The sequence below is a fragment of the Schistocerca piceifrons genome, chromosome 9 (assembly GCF_021461385.2).
Source record: "Schistocerca piceifrons isolate TAMUIC-IGC-003096 chromosome 9, iqSchPice1.1, whole genome shotgun sequence".
Classification (NCBI taxonomy): Eukaryota; Metazoa; Arthropoda; class Insecta; order Orthoptera; family Acrididae; genus Schistocerca; species Schistocerca piceifrons.
The window spans coordinates 22,393,823-22,404,343 of record NC_060146.1 but is presented as its reverse complement, the minus strand read 5'-3'; the positions used below and the strand labels follow the sequence as shown (position 1 = coordinate 22,404,343).

Sequence of the window (10,521 nt, the reverse complement as noted above, 5' to 3'; positions counted from 1 at the left end):
ACTGCACAATGGATGTCCCGACGGTTCGCCAGGACTCAAGAATGTGCGAAGGTGAAGCGTGAGCTGAACATCATCCCAAAGATGGTCTTTTCTGACAGTTTCGCATGGTTGTATGATAGTTCTGTGGGTTGTACTCAAGTGAGGCAAAGTTATGTAGAACTCTCGAAGCATTAAAACCACCATCTTAACTTTTCTCTGTGTTTTGTTGTTTCAGTCTCGAAACTTTTTGGACTGACTGAGGGGACACTAGGTTATAGGGGCACTGCTGGTAAATGAGAAAACAATCTAAGTATTCACGAGTCTGGTAAAGTCGTTTATTATGCAGCACACCATGAGAGCCTGTAAATACCGAAATGTTTGCAGTCTGATTCACTTCAGTCCGGTAATGCTGCGAGGTGTTACTCAGTCTCGGTCATTTTCCATGCTGAGTCCACAGTCGACAGCCCAGTTTCATCTGATGTGGGGATCTGAGTTTGAAATAATGCACGACTTAACAGAAGCAGTCGCTTAAAATTTCAAATGAAATGCTTTGTTCCACACTGATTTAGGAAAAGGCAAGACTTACAGGAACTTTTGTCATTTGACGACATTTTATAATCACCATCACTACCGAAGCCCGAAAAATCATCATTATCCGTGGTTACAGCAAATACCTCTTCAAACATTTTTTTGGAGTTTTACATCCTTATAAAATGCTACTTTGATTAAAAAGAAGATAAATGAGCTAACACCAATAATATTAGCGCTAAATACAACGGTAAAGAAACGACAGAACACAATAGTACACGTAACAAAACGACAAGCAAACGCGAACTCTTTCGAAAATAAACACTATTCAAAACGATTGTTGTTGTTGTTGTTGTTGTGGTCTTCAGTCCTGAGACTGGTTTGATGCAGCTCTCCATGCTACTCTATCCTGTGCAAGCTTTTTCATCTCCCAGTACCTACTGCAACCTACATCCTTCTGAATCTGCTTAGTGTATTGATCTCTTGGTCTCCCTCTACGATTTTTACCCTCCACGCTGCCCTCCAATACTAAATTGGTCATCCCTTGATGCCTCAGAACATGTCCTACCAACCGATCCCTTCTTCTGGTCAAGTTGTGCCACAAACTTCTCTTCTCCCCAATCCTATTCAATACTTCCTCATTAGTTATGTGATCTACCCATCTAATCTTCAGCATTCTTCTGTAGCACCACATTTCGAAAGCTTCTATTCTCTTCTTGTCCAAACTATTTATCGTCCATGTTTCACTTCCATACATAACTACACTCCATACGAATACTTTCAGAAATGACTTCCTGACACTTAAACCAATACTGGATGTTAACAAATTTCTCTTCTTCAGAAACGCTTTCCTTGCCATTGCCAGCCTACATTTTATATCCTCTCTACTTCGACCATCATCAGTTATTTTGCTCCCCAAATAGCAAAACTCCTTTACTACTTTAAGTGCCTCATTTCCTAATCTAATTCCCTCAGCATCACCCGACTTAATTAGACTACATTCCATTATCCTTATTTTTCTTTTGTTGATGTTCATCTTATATCCTCCTTTCAAGACACTGTCCATTCCATTCAACTGCTCTTCCAAGTCCTTTGCTGTCTCTGACAGAATTACAATGTCATCGGCGAACCTCAAAGTTTTTATTTCTTCTCCAGGAATTTTAATACCTACTCCGAATTTTTCTTTTGTTTCCTTTACTGCTTGCTCAATATACAGATTGAACAACATCGGGGAGAGGCTACAACCCTGTCTTACTCCCTTCCCAACCACTGCTTCCCTTTCATGTCCCTCGACTCTTATAACTGCCATCTGGTTTCTGTACAAATTGTAAATAGCCTTTCGCTCCCTGTATTTTACCCCTGCCACCTTTAGAATTTGAAAGAGAGTATTCCAATCAACATTGTCAAAAGCTTTCTCTAAGTCTACAAATGCTAGAAACGTAGATTTGCCTTTCCTTAATCTTTCTTCTAAGATAAGTCGTAAGGTCAGTATTGCCATACGTGTTCCAGTGTTTCTACGGAAACCAAACTGATCTTCCCCGAGGTTGGCTTCTAGTAGTTTTTCCATTCGTCTGTAAAGAATTCGTGTTAGTATTTTGCAGCTGTGACTTATTAAACAGATAGTTCGGTAATTTTCACATCTGTCAACACCTGCTTTCTTTGGGATTGGAATTATTATATTCTTCTTGAAGTCTGAGGGTATTTCGCCTGTTTCATACATCTTGCTCACCAGATGGTAGAGTTTTGTCAGGACTGGCTCTCCCACGGCCGTCAGTAGTTCCAATGGAATATTGTCTACTCCGGGGGCCTTGTTCCGATCAGGTCTTTCAGTGCTCTGTCAAACTCTTCACGCAGTATCATATCTCCCATTTCATCTTCATCTACATCCTCTTCCATTTCCATAATATTGTCCTCAAGTACATCGCCCTTGGATAGACCCTCTATATACTCCTTTCCACCTTTCTGCTTTCCCTTCTTTGCTTAGAACTGGGTTTCCATCTGAGCTCTTGATATTCATACAAGTCGTTCTCTTATCTCCAAAGGTCTCTTTAATTTTCCTGTAGGCGGTATCTATCTTACCCCTAGTGAGATAGGCCTCTACATCCTTACATTTGTCCTCTAGCCATCCCTGCTTAGCCATTTTGCACTTCCTGTCGATCTCATTTTTGAGACGTTTGTATTCCTTTTTGCCTGTTTCACTTATTGCATTTTTATATTTTCTCCTTTCATCAATTAAATTCAATATTTCTTCTGTTACCCAAGAATTTCTACTAGCCCTCGTCTTTTTACCTACTTGATCCTCTTCTGCCTTCACTACTTCATCCCTCAAAGCTACCCATTCTTCTTCTACTGTAGTTCTTTCCCCCATTCCTGTCAATTGCTCCCTTATACTCTCTCTGAATCTCTGTACAACCTTTGGTTCTTTTAGTTAATCCAGGTCCCGCCTCCTTAAATTCCCACCTTTTTGCAGTTTCTTCAGTTTTAATCTACAGGTCATAACCAATAGATTGTGGTCAGAGTCCACATCTGCCCCTGGAAATGTCTTACAATTTAAAACCTGGTTCCTAAATCTCTGTCTTACCATTATATAATCTATCTGATACCTTTTAGTATCTCCAGGGTTCTTCCATGTATACAACCTTCTTTCATGATTCTTAAACCAAGTGTTACCTGTGATTATGTTGTGTCTGTGCAAAATTCTACCAGGCGGCTTCCTCTTTCATTTCTTAGCCCCAATCCATATTCACCTACTATGTTTCCTTCTCTCCCTTTTCCTACACTCGAATTCCAGTCACCCATGACTATTAACTTTTCGTCTCCCTTCACAATCTGAATAATTTCTTTTATTTCATCATACATTTCTTCAATTTCTTCATCATCTGCAGAGATAGTTGGCATATAAACTTGTACTACTGTAGTAGGTGTGGGCTTCGTATCTATCTTGGCTACAAAACGATTAGGCAAATACATGTACGAGCGTTCGGTATGTTAAATCTGTTTTGATAGGAGTGGCACCTGTGGTCTTATTGTACGGCTTGAGGTATTCACTTTCAATGTGGGGAACAATGAAAATCATTGCCATATATCGGCTGTGGTATCCATTATAGTGTCAGGTGACCCGTCAGAGGGAAATGGGTACCGATGTCCCAGCGATTTCTGAAGAGGTACACAGACGGCAGTTGTCATTTGTGGACTTTGTATTCAACCAATGCGACTTCTTAATACAATACTAGTTGCAAGGGCGGTTTGTTTGGCCCAAAAAGGATGGCATTTCGGTCGCACTGCTGCAGATGCCAGCGCCTCTGTATGTGTCACCCACAGGTTGTGGACACGCTACGGGGGCGAGTTGGACAAGTTGCTGCGTTGTACGGATAGCGCCACAGGACTGTAAGGCAGCCTCAGAATGGCCGCCGGACCCGCTGTGTCCGATCACACTGTCAGGAACAGGTCACCAGAAAGCACCTTACAACCCACACACGCTATCCGAGTACGCCGCTTGACATGACAACATCTTCCAGTTCGCCTTCAATTCTGCCGTTCCCGTGCCAACGGGCAATTTCGTCAATGGCGAAACGCGTTATTCACAGACCAGTCCAGATATCGTCTGGATGGCCGTGTTCGCGTCCGGAGACCAGTAGTGAGCTGTACCTGCCAAATGCTCTCCACGAAATACACAGGTTTCGAAGGTTCTGTGATATTGTGGGGAGGCTTCAGTGTTGACAGCCACACAGATCACGTCGTTGTCCACGATCGCCTAACCGCCAGGCAGTACGGTCCTGCTGGATCACGTGGTGGCTGCTGCACAGGGTGGCGGCCCTGAATCCCTTTTAATGTCAGGGCCCACGTGGCGGACGTCAGAAGGGGTATCTCTGCAAAGCTGTCTCGTCGAAGTAATGGAATGGCCGACGGTGAGTCCCGACCTAAACCCCTCCGTGCATATATGGGACATACTTGACAGACGTGTTCGTAGTCCTGTACCACCACGGTCTTTCTAACAACTCTGGAGGGTTGTCACTGAAGAATGGGAACGGATACCACAAGGAGGCCCTCTATAGACTCACGTGGAATGTGCCACGTAGGTGTCAGGCAGTGATAAACGCTCGTAGAGGGTATGCGAGGTGCTATCCAAAATTTTTGGGACTGGTGCTGCCATGTGTTGAAAACCTTACCTTTGCACTAATGGTTACCACCACCCTCAAAGTAGCCCCCATGCGCAAGTACACACTGGTGCCAGCGCTTCTGCCACTGGTCAAACGTTTCCTGGAAGCCCTGTTCTTTGAGGGTGTTTATAACTGCCAGTGATGCTTCTAGAATTCTCTCTAGAGTGTCGAACCGACGGCTTTTCGACTCGAGTTTCATTTTTGGGAATAGCGCGAAGTCTCAAGGTGCCAAATCTGGCGAGTACAGTGGGTGGGGTACATCCGTCATGTTGTTTTTTGCCAAAAAGGTCCCAGTGAGCAAGGGCATGTGACAGGGCGTGTTGTCGTGATGCAGCAGCCACTTCTGTTGACGCGAAAGTTTGGGCCGTCGTCGCCGCACGTTTTCGTGGAGCCGTCCCAAAACGTCACAGTATTAAGTGGAATTCACTGTTTGGTTAGGTGGGACGAATTCATTGTGCACAACTCCCTTGGTATCAAAGAAAACGACGATCGTGCTCTTCACTTTACTCTCCACCTGTCTCGTTTTTTTGGGTCTCGGAGAGCCCGGGAGCCGGGTCCTTCCACTTGGACAATTGTTGCTTTGTCTCTGGGTAACACCCGTAAATCAAGCTCTCGTCGCCTGTGGTAACCCGTGACGAGAATGTTGGATCATCAGATGCGGTCTGACGAAGGTCCGTGCACACTTCAACACGCTGTGCCTTCTGATCGGCAGTGAAGATCCTCGGCACAAATTATGCGGCGACGCGATGCGTGCCCAATTCGTCAGCCAACACTCGTTGACATGTCCCAGAACCAATACCCACTTCATCTGCAAGGTCTCGAATGGTTCAACGTCGACCTGCACGAACCAACTGTTGAAGTCTGGCAACAATGTCTGGCGTTGTGCGACTAACGGGCCTTCCTGTGTGAGCATCATCTTCGACGTCTGTACGGCCGGCCCTGGACCGAGCATGTCACTCAAACACACGCGTACGGCTCGTGCTCTGTCCCCCCAACACTTGTTGAATCATTGCAAGGGTCACCGTCGCACTTTTCCCGAGATTCGCTCAGAATTTGATACACACGCGCTGTTCTGTTCGCGGATCCATCGTAAAATCGCCACACACCAAACACAGAGTATTACTGAAATCACAGTGGACACGCAGCACGTTCTGCCTCGTGATGACTGGGTGTTGTGTGATGTCCTTAGGTTAGTTAGGTTTAAGTAGTTCGAAGTTCTAGGGGACTGACGACCTCAGATGTTAAGTCCCATAGTGCTCAGAGCCATTTGAACCATTTTTGAACGCAGCACGTCCTTCCAGCTGAATGCCACAACGCACACTGACTCGGTGCAAAGATCTACTACTCCTACTTTTCCAGATGGCAGCGCCAGTCCCGAAAATTTTGGATTCCACCTCGTACACATCATTGAAGCTCTCAGACTCCAGTATAAAGCACCCAGGGTGAAAGGACGAATGATTGTTTCCGCTTTGTTCCCGAAACCTGTCGGACATTTCAGTTCTTTTCTGTAAATGATTAAGGATGTAATGATGCTTTGTTGTGTACTTTATTTGTGAAAGAGAAATGTATAATTTGGTAACAAGCCCAGTCTTCAATTATTACTCAACGGAATATGGCAAACGTCCAAAGTCATGTTCCCCTAATTCTTCTGAGCACTGTATCGCATTACCTCGTTAGGTCCTGCCATCTAGCGCTAAAGTGATGAAATAAGAGCATTAAAGAACCTATGTGGTTTAGCGGGAACAGTAACATTACTTTTGAAATGCAAGAACAACGTGGAAGGCTGCATGACATAATATTGTGGTGGTTGTATTTTCCTCTTTTTCTCTACTCGACATAATAATTTTCATTCGTCACTTCAGCCTGGATATATACATCATGGATGTGTGAGACTTGAAAAGGTCTCTGAAACAATATAGTTTAATTGGAGTGAAGCGCCTAAGGCTGGACTTCAGGTAAGGTCCGCCACTTTGTTTGATGCTGAGGTGCTATTCCAATACAGGTGGAGAGCATCTGCATTGGTGTTTGATTTTAGAGGGGAATAGCAAGTGGATTGAGGCATGGATGAGAATTTGGATCGAGGAAGGAGGTGAGCTAGGGTAGCCACTAGAGATGGGCAAACTCGTTCATACTTGGGAACTAGTTCACTGCTGATCGTTCTTTTTTGGGAACCGTTCATTTTTACTCGTTCACCGTTCATTTGTGCTTGGTATATGGTTCTTATGAAGAACTGAAAACTAGTAGTGTAGGTGACTGAAGGATGGAGGGCACCAAGACGGGGCACTTGCCTCTCCCCTGTAGTATAGAGTTTTTATTCATCACAGAATTCTTGCACACTTTTAAAAGTAATTTCTGTGAGTCTGCAGAACCTCTCGTTTAGCCAACCGTAGCCTTGTGTGGCTGATCGCAGGGAAATAACATAGGGTGGCGCACGGAAAACCGGCCCCGAGTACAGACTGCTCGCCAATTACGGACGATGTGTTGCCCGTTACGAGCAGATATAACAAACAGACAAACATGTAATAATTAGGCAGTGAAGAAATAACAAGCTAATGCAAGCAACAATGGCGAAACAATCGATGACGATGTGTGGAGAGCTGGAGAACATGAAAATCTCACGCGACGCGCATGGGCTACAGCACATGTAGTGTTGTAAACCTGTTGGTGGCTGTTTCCCAACTTAATAGACCACAAGTGTCTTGTATAAAATTCTTCGTTTCGACTTCCACTATGTAGCTATGCTACGTTGTCTCTGAGTTCCTAGGCGAAGTAGACTTTATGGAAGTATAAAATAAAATGTGGTTTTCTCATCATACTTGCGTCACGCGCTTAGTAAAAATTAGGTTTTTATGTTGGATTATTAAAGTTAATGGAGCAATAATAATAATAATTAAGTTCGCAGTAATAAAGTTTTCGGTTTGAAAGCTCCTTCTGAACAAATGTTTTTGAGATAATAAGTAAATACGATTATATTGCAATCTGTCTTTTCAAATGGAGAGGCACCGCTTTTCCTACTGAGCCAAAATGACCCACAACCCACTTTTTCCTTTTTTTTCAAAGAAACCAAACCAGCAGGTAATGCAATTTGGAAACAACCAAACTTAAAAATAATTAGAGCCTTCCTAAATGTAATGTTTTGTATATGAAAGATACACGAAAATTATTTTATATAAATTTTCTTACACTAAAAATTGAGCAAATTATTGGAAGTTAGTTGCTAGATCAAGTCGATGAAACCAAAAAATGTATGAATAACAAAAAAACCTTGCCTTGTTATAAGTATGTCTTCTGCTGTTCATCGATATAATGTTGTGAGTTGATATGCCCTTTTGTTACCTGAAAAGACGTACCTATTACATACAACGTAATTTTTATGTAATTTACGTGACTATGAAATACTTTTTGATTACTGGCCGTGGACGCTGAATAGCCAGAGCCAAGTGCAAGAACAGTTTGGAACACATGTAAAATTGGCGAGCGCAGTGAACGAAACGAACAACTGCATACTGAACTAACTAGGAGCAGTCGGAAGTGGAACTGAGACAGGCGGTCATGCGAAGAGCCACGAGTGCGGCCGAGGGAGACCGAGACTGACAAGGGGAGGCCGCCAATTGTGAAATTCAGATTCGATTCATACTGCGCATAATAAAAGCTCATGGCCAGAGGCGTAATGTGGCAAAGCACCAAGATGCACTTCTCAGCCGTTGTCGAGAAAATCGACAGTTAAAAGAAACCGTTGCGGTGAAATACTAGTCTAGCTCTGAGAACCAAAGCGATAATTCCAGAAACACACATTGTGTTTAGTAGTCTATATTGTAGGTAATGAGAATGTGAGAACTGTGCAGTACGTAGGTAAGGTACTTCCAAGTTTATTTGTTTAACCGTACGGCCAGGACTCCCCGTCGGGCAGACCGTTCGCCGCGTGCCGTTCTTTCAATGTGACGCCACTTCGTTGACCTGCAGGCGATGATGATGATGATAGGATGATGATGAGGACAGCACAACACGCAGTCCCCTGGCGGAGAAAATCCTCCGACCCAGCCGGCAATCGAACCAGGGCCCAGATGATTGACAATCCGTCTTGCTGACCATTTTTTAAAATTATTTTTCATTTTGTTCAGTATAGTTCTTTGCATTTGGTCTGTGCGGGCGTCACATGGCGTCCGTCCAAGTTGATCGTTGATTCCTTTACTCAGTTTTTTTTTTATTATTACAGAGGACAATCGGCCCCCTGACCGAACACGCTGAGCTACCGTGCCGGCGCCATTCAGCTATCGGGGGCAGGTACTTCAAGTAAATGGACTGAAAAAAAATCTACTCTTCGTGGAACAGTATGCTAAGGATAAAAATGATACTAATTTTTTAAAAGCATATATCTAAAACCATAATCATTTAGAGATTGCCACACACTGGATGAACAAAAATACTTCTAACCAAGAGACTGCTTACTGATGAAGTTTAAATTAATCTGTAGTAGAAAGTAAAAGCACAGAAGAGCACAGTAGTCAAAAAGTTACGAATTATAGTTGAAATATGGAAATTACCGGCAAATTAACGCAAAAAATAAAGTGAGCAGGCTTATCTGTCTTTGAGGATTTACACGATCAAGATAGCAATCGCTTAAAAAGAGTCTGTGTCAAAACAATGAACCGCAGGAAAGGCTTGCAGGAACGTCCATTTAGAATTAAATAAGGAAACATAAAGAACCAAAAGAGCAAAAGAGCGCCATTTTCTAAAAAATATTATTCTAATCAAGAAGGGTGAGAGAATAGGTTTAAAGTGGTCTGAAGGCAGAATAAAGAGGATTACACAACCTGTGAGAATATGTGCAACAACAGTTAATGAGGATTCAAAAGAACGTGAAAGAGGTACACATGCAACATATCATTTGTCGCACTCAACCGGAAGGACGTAAGCATTACTGAAGCTCTCCCTAAGACAGTAAGGGCGCATGTGTGCCAGACACTTACGTAAGACTCACAGTTGGCGACCCTCCAACAGGAATTCCTCTCAGCGACAAATCTTCCATGGGGTCTAGAATGATGGAGCACTTCCAGACGAAGTTCGTATTTATTCATCACACCCTCACTTCTCGACGAAAGTTACCAAACCTCTGATGTATCTCATCGGCAAGAGATGAGTCTAACTCTACTGAAGGATTGAGGAACACATCAATCCGGTATGGTCTAGTGGCTAGGATACCTGGCTCTCACCCAGGAGGCTCGGGTTCGATTCCCGGTACCGGAAAAATTTTATTCTCCTACTTTAATGTTGGATCACACACACATAAGAAATGTAAGATGCCTTATCGTCAGTTTTTTCGCGTCTTATAATTCATGTAACTTTGGTTTCTGTCTCTGTGTAATCGGTAGCCAATTATCTCCGTATGCATTTCCATGCTGCATCTGAAAAATGTGCATCAAATCCTTACTATAAGCCAAATTTCAACATTATTATGTCTTTGTGTTTACAATACCATACTGCATACCACTTATTTCCTCTATTCTGTTGTTTTGATTTGCTTATTGTGTGCATTTCACATATTGTGTGTCTACCTTTCTTCCTTAAATCTTCAGTATAGAATGATTAAAATAGTGACATAATATAGCTCATAGTCAAAGTAAGAAAATTATCAAATAGTTTAAAACAATGCTTAAAATGTCAGTTGCCTTACACACATTTATCTATATTTTCAGACCAAATGCCCATTCATAGTTACTGATTTCCTGTCATGTCAACATTAATAACTAACTACAGCACCAGTGTAAATATCGTCGATATGTTATCTCTGATAAGTTAGTTTACTATTTGTTAGTGTACTATTATTGTTATACTGTATAAGTATATTGTTATG

At 42.8% G+C, this 10,521-nt stretch overlaps 1 non-coding gene across 1 annotated transcript; it reads left to right on the top strand.

The window, feature by feature from the left end:
- The first annotated feature begins 9,842 nt into the window (after positions 1-9,842).
- On the top strand, positions 9,843-9,914 carry Trnae-cuc. The gene has a single exon. It is a non-coding gene; the product is annotated as a tRNA-Glu (tRNA).
- Positions 9,915-10,521: the final 607 nt, after the last annotated feature.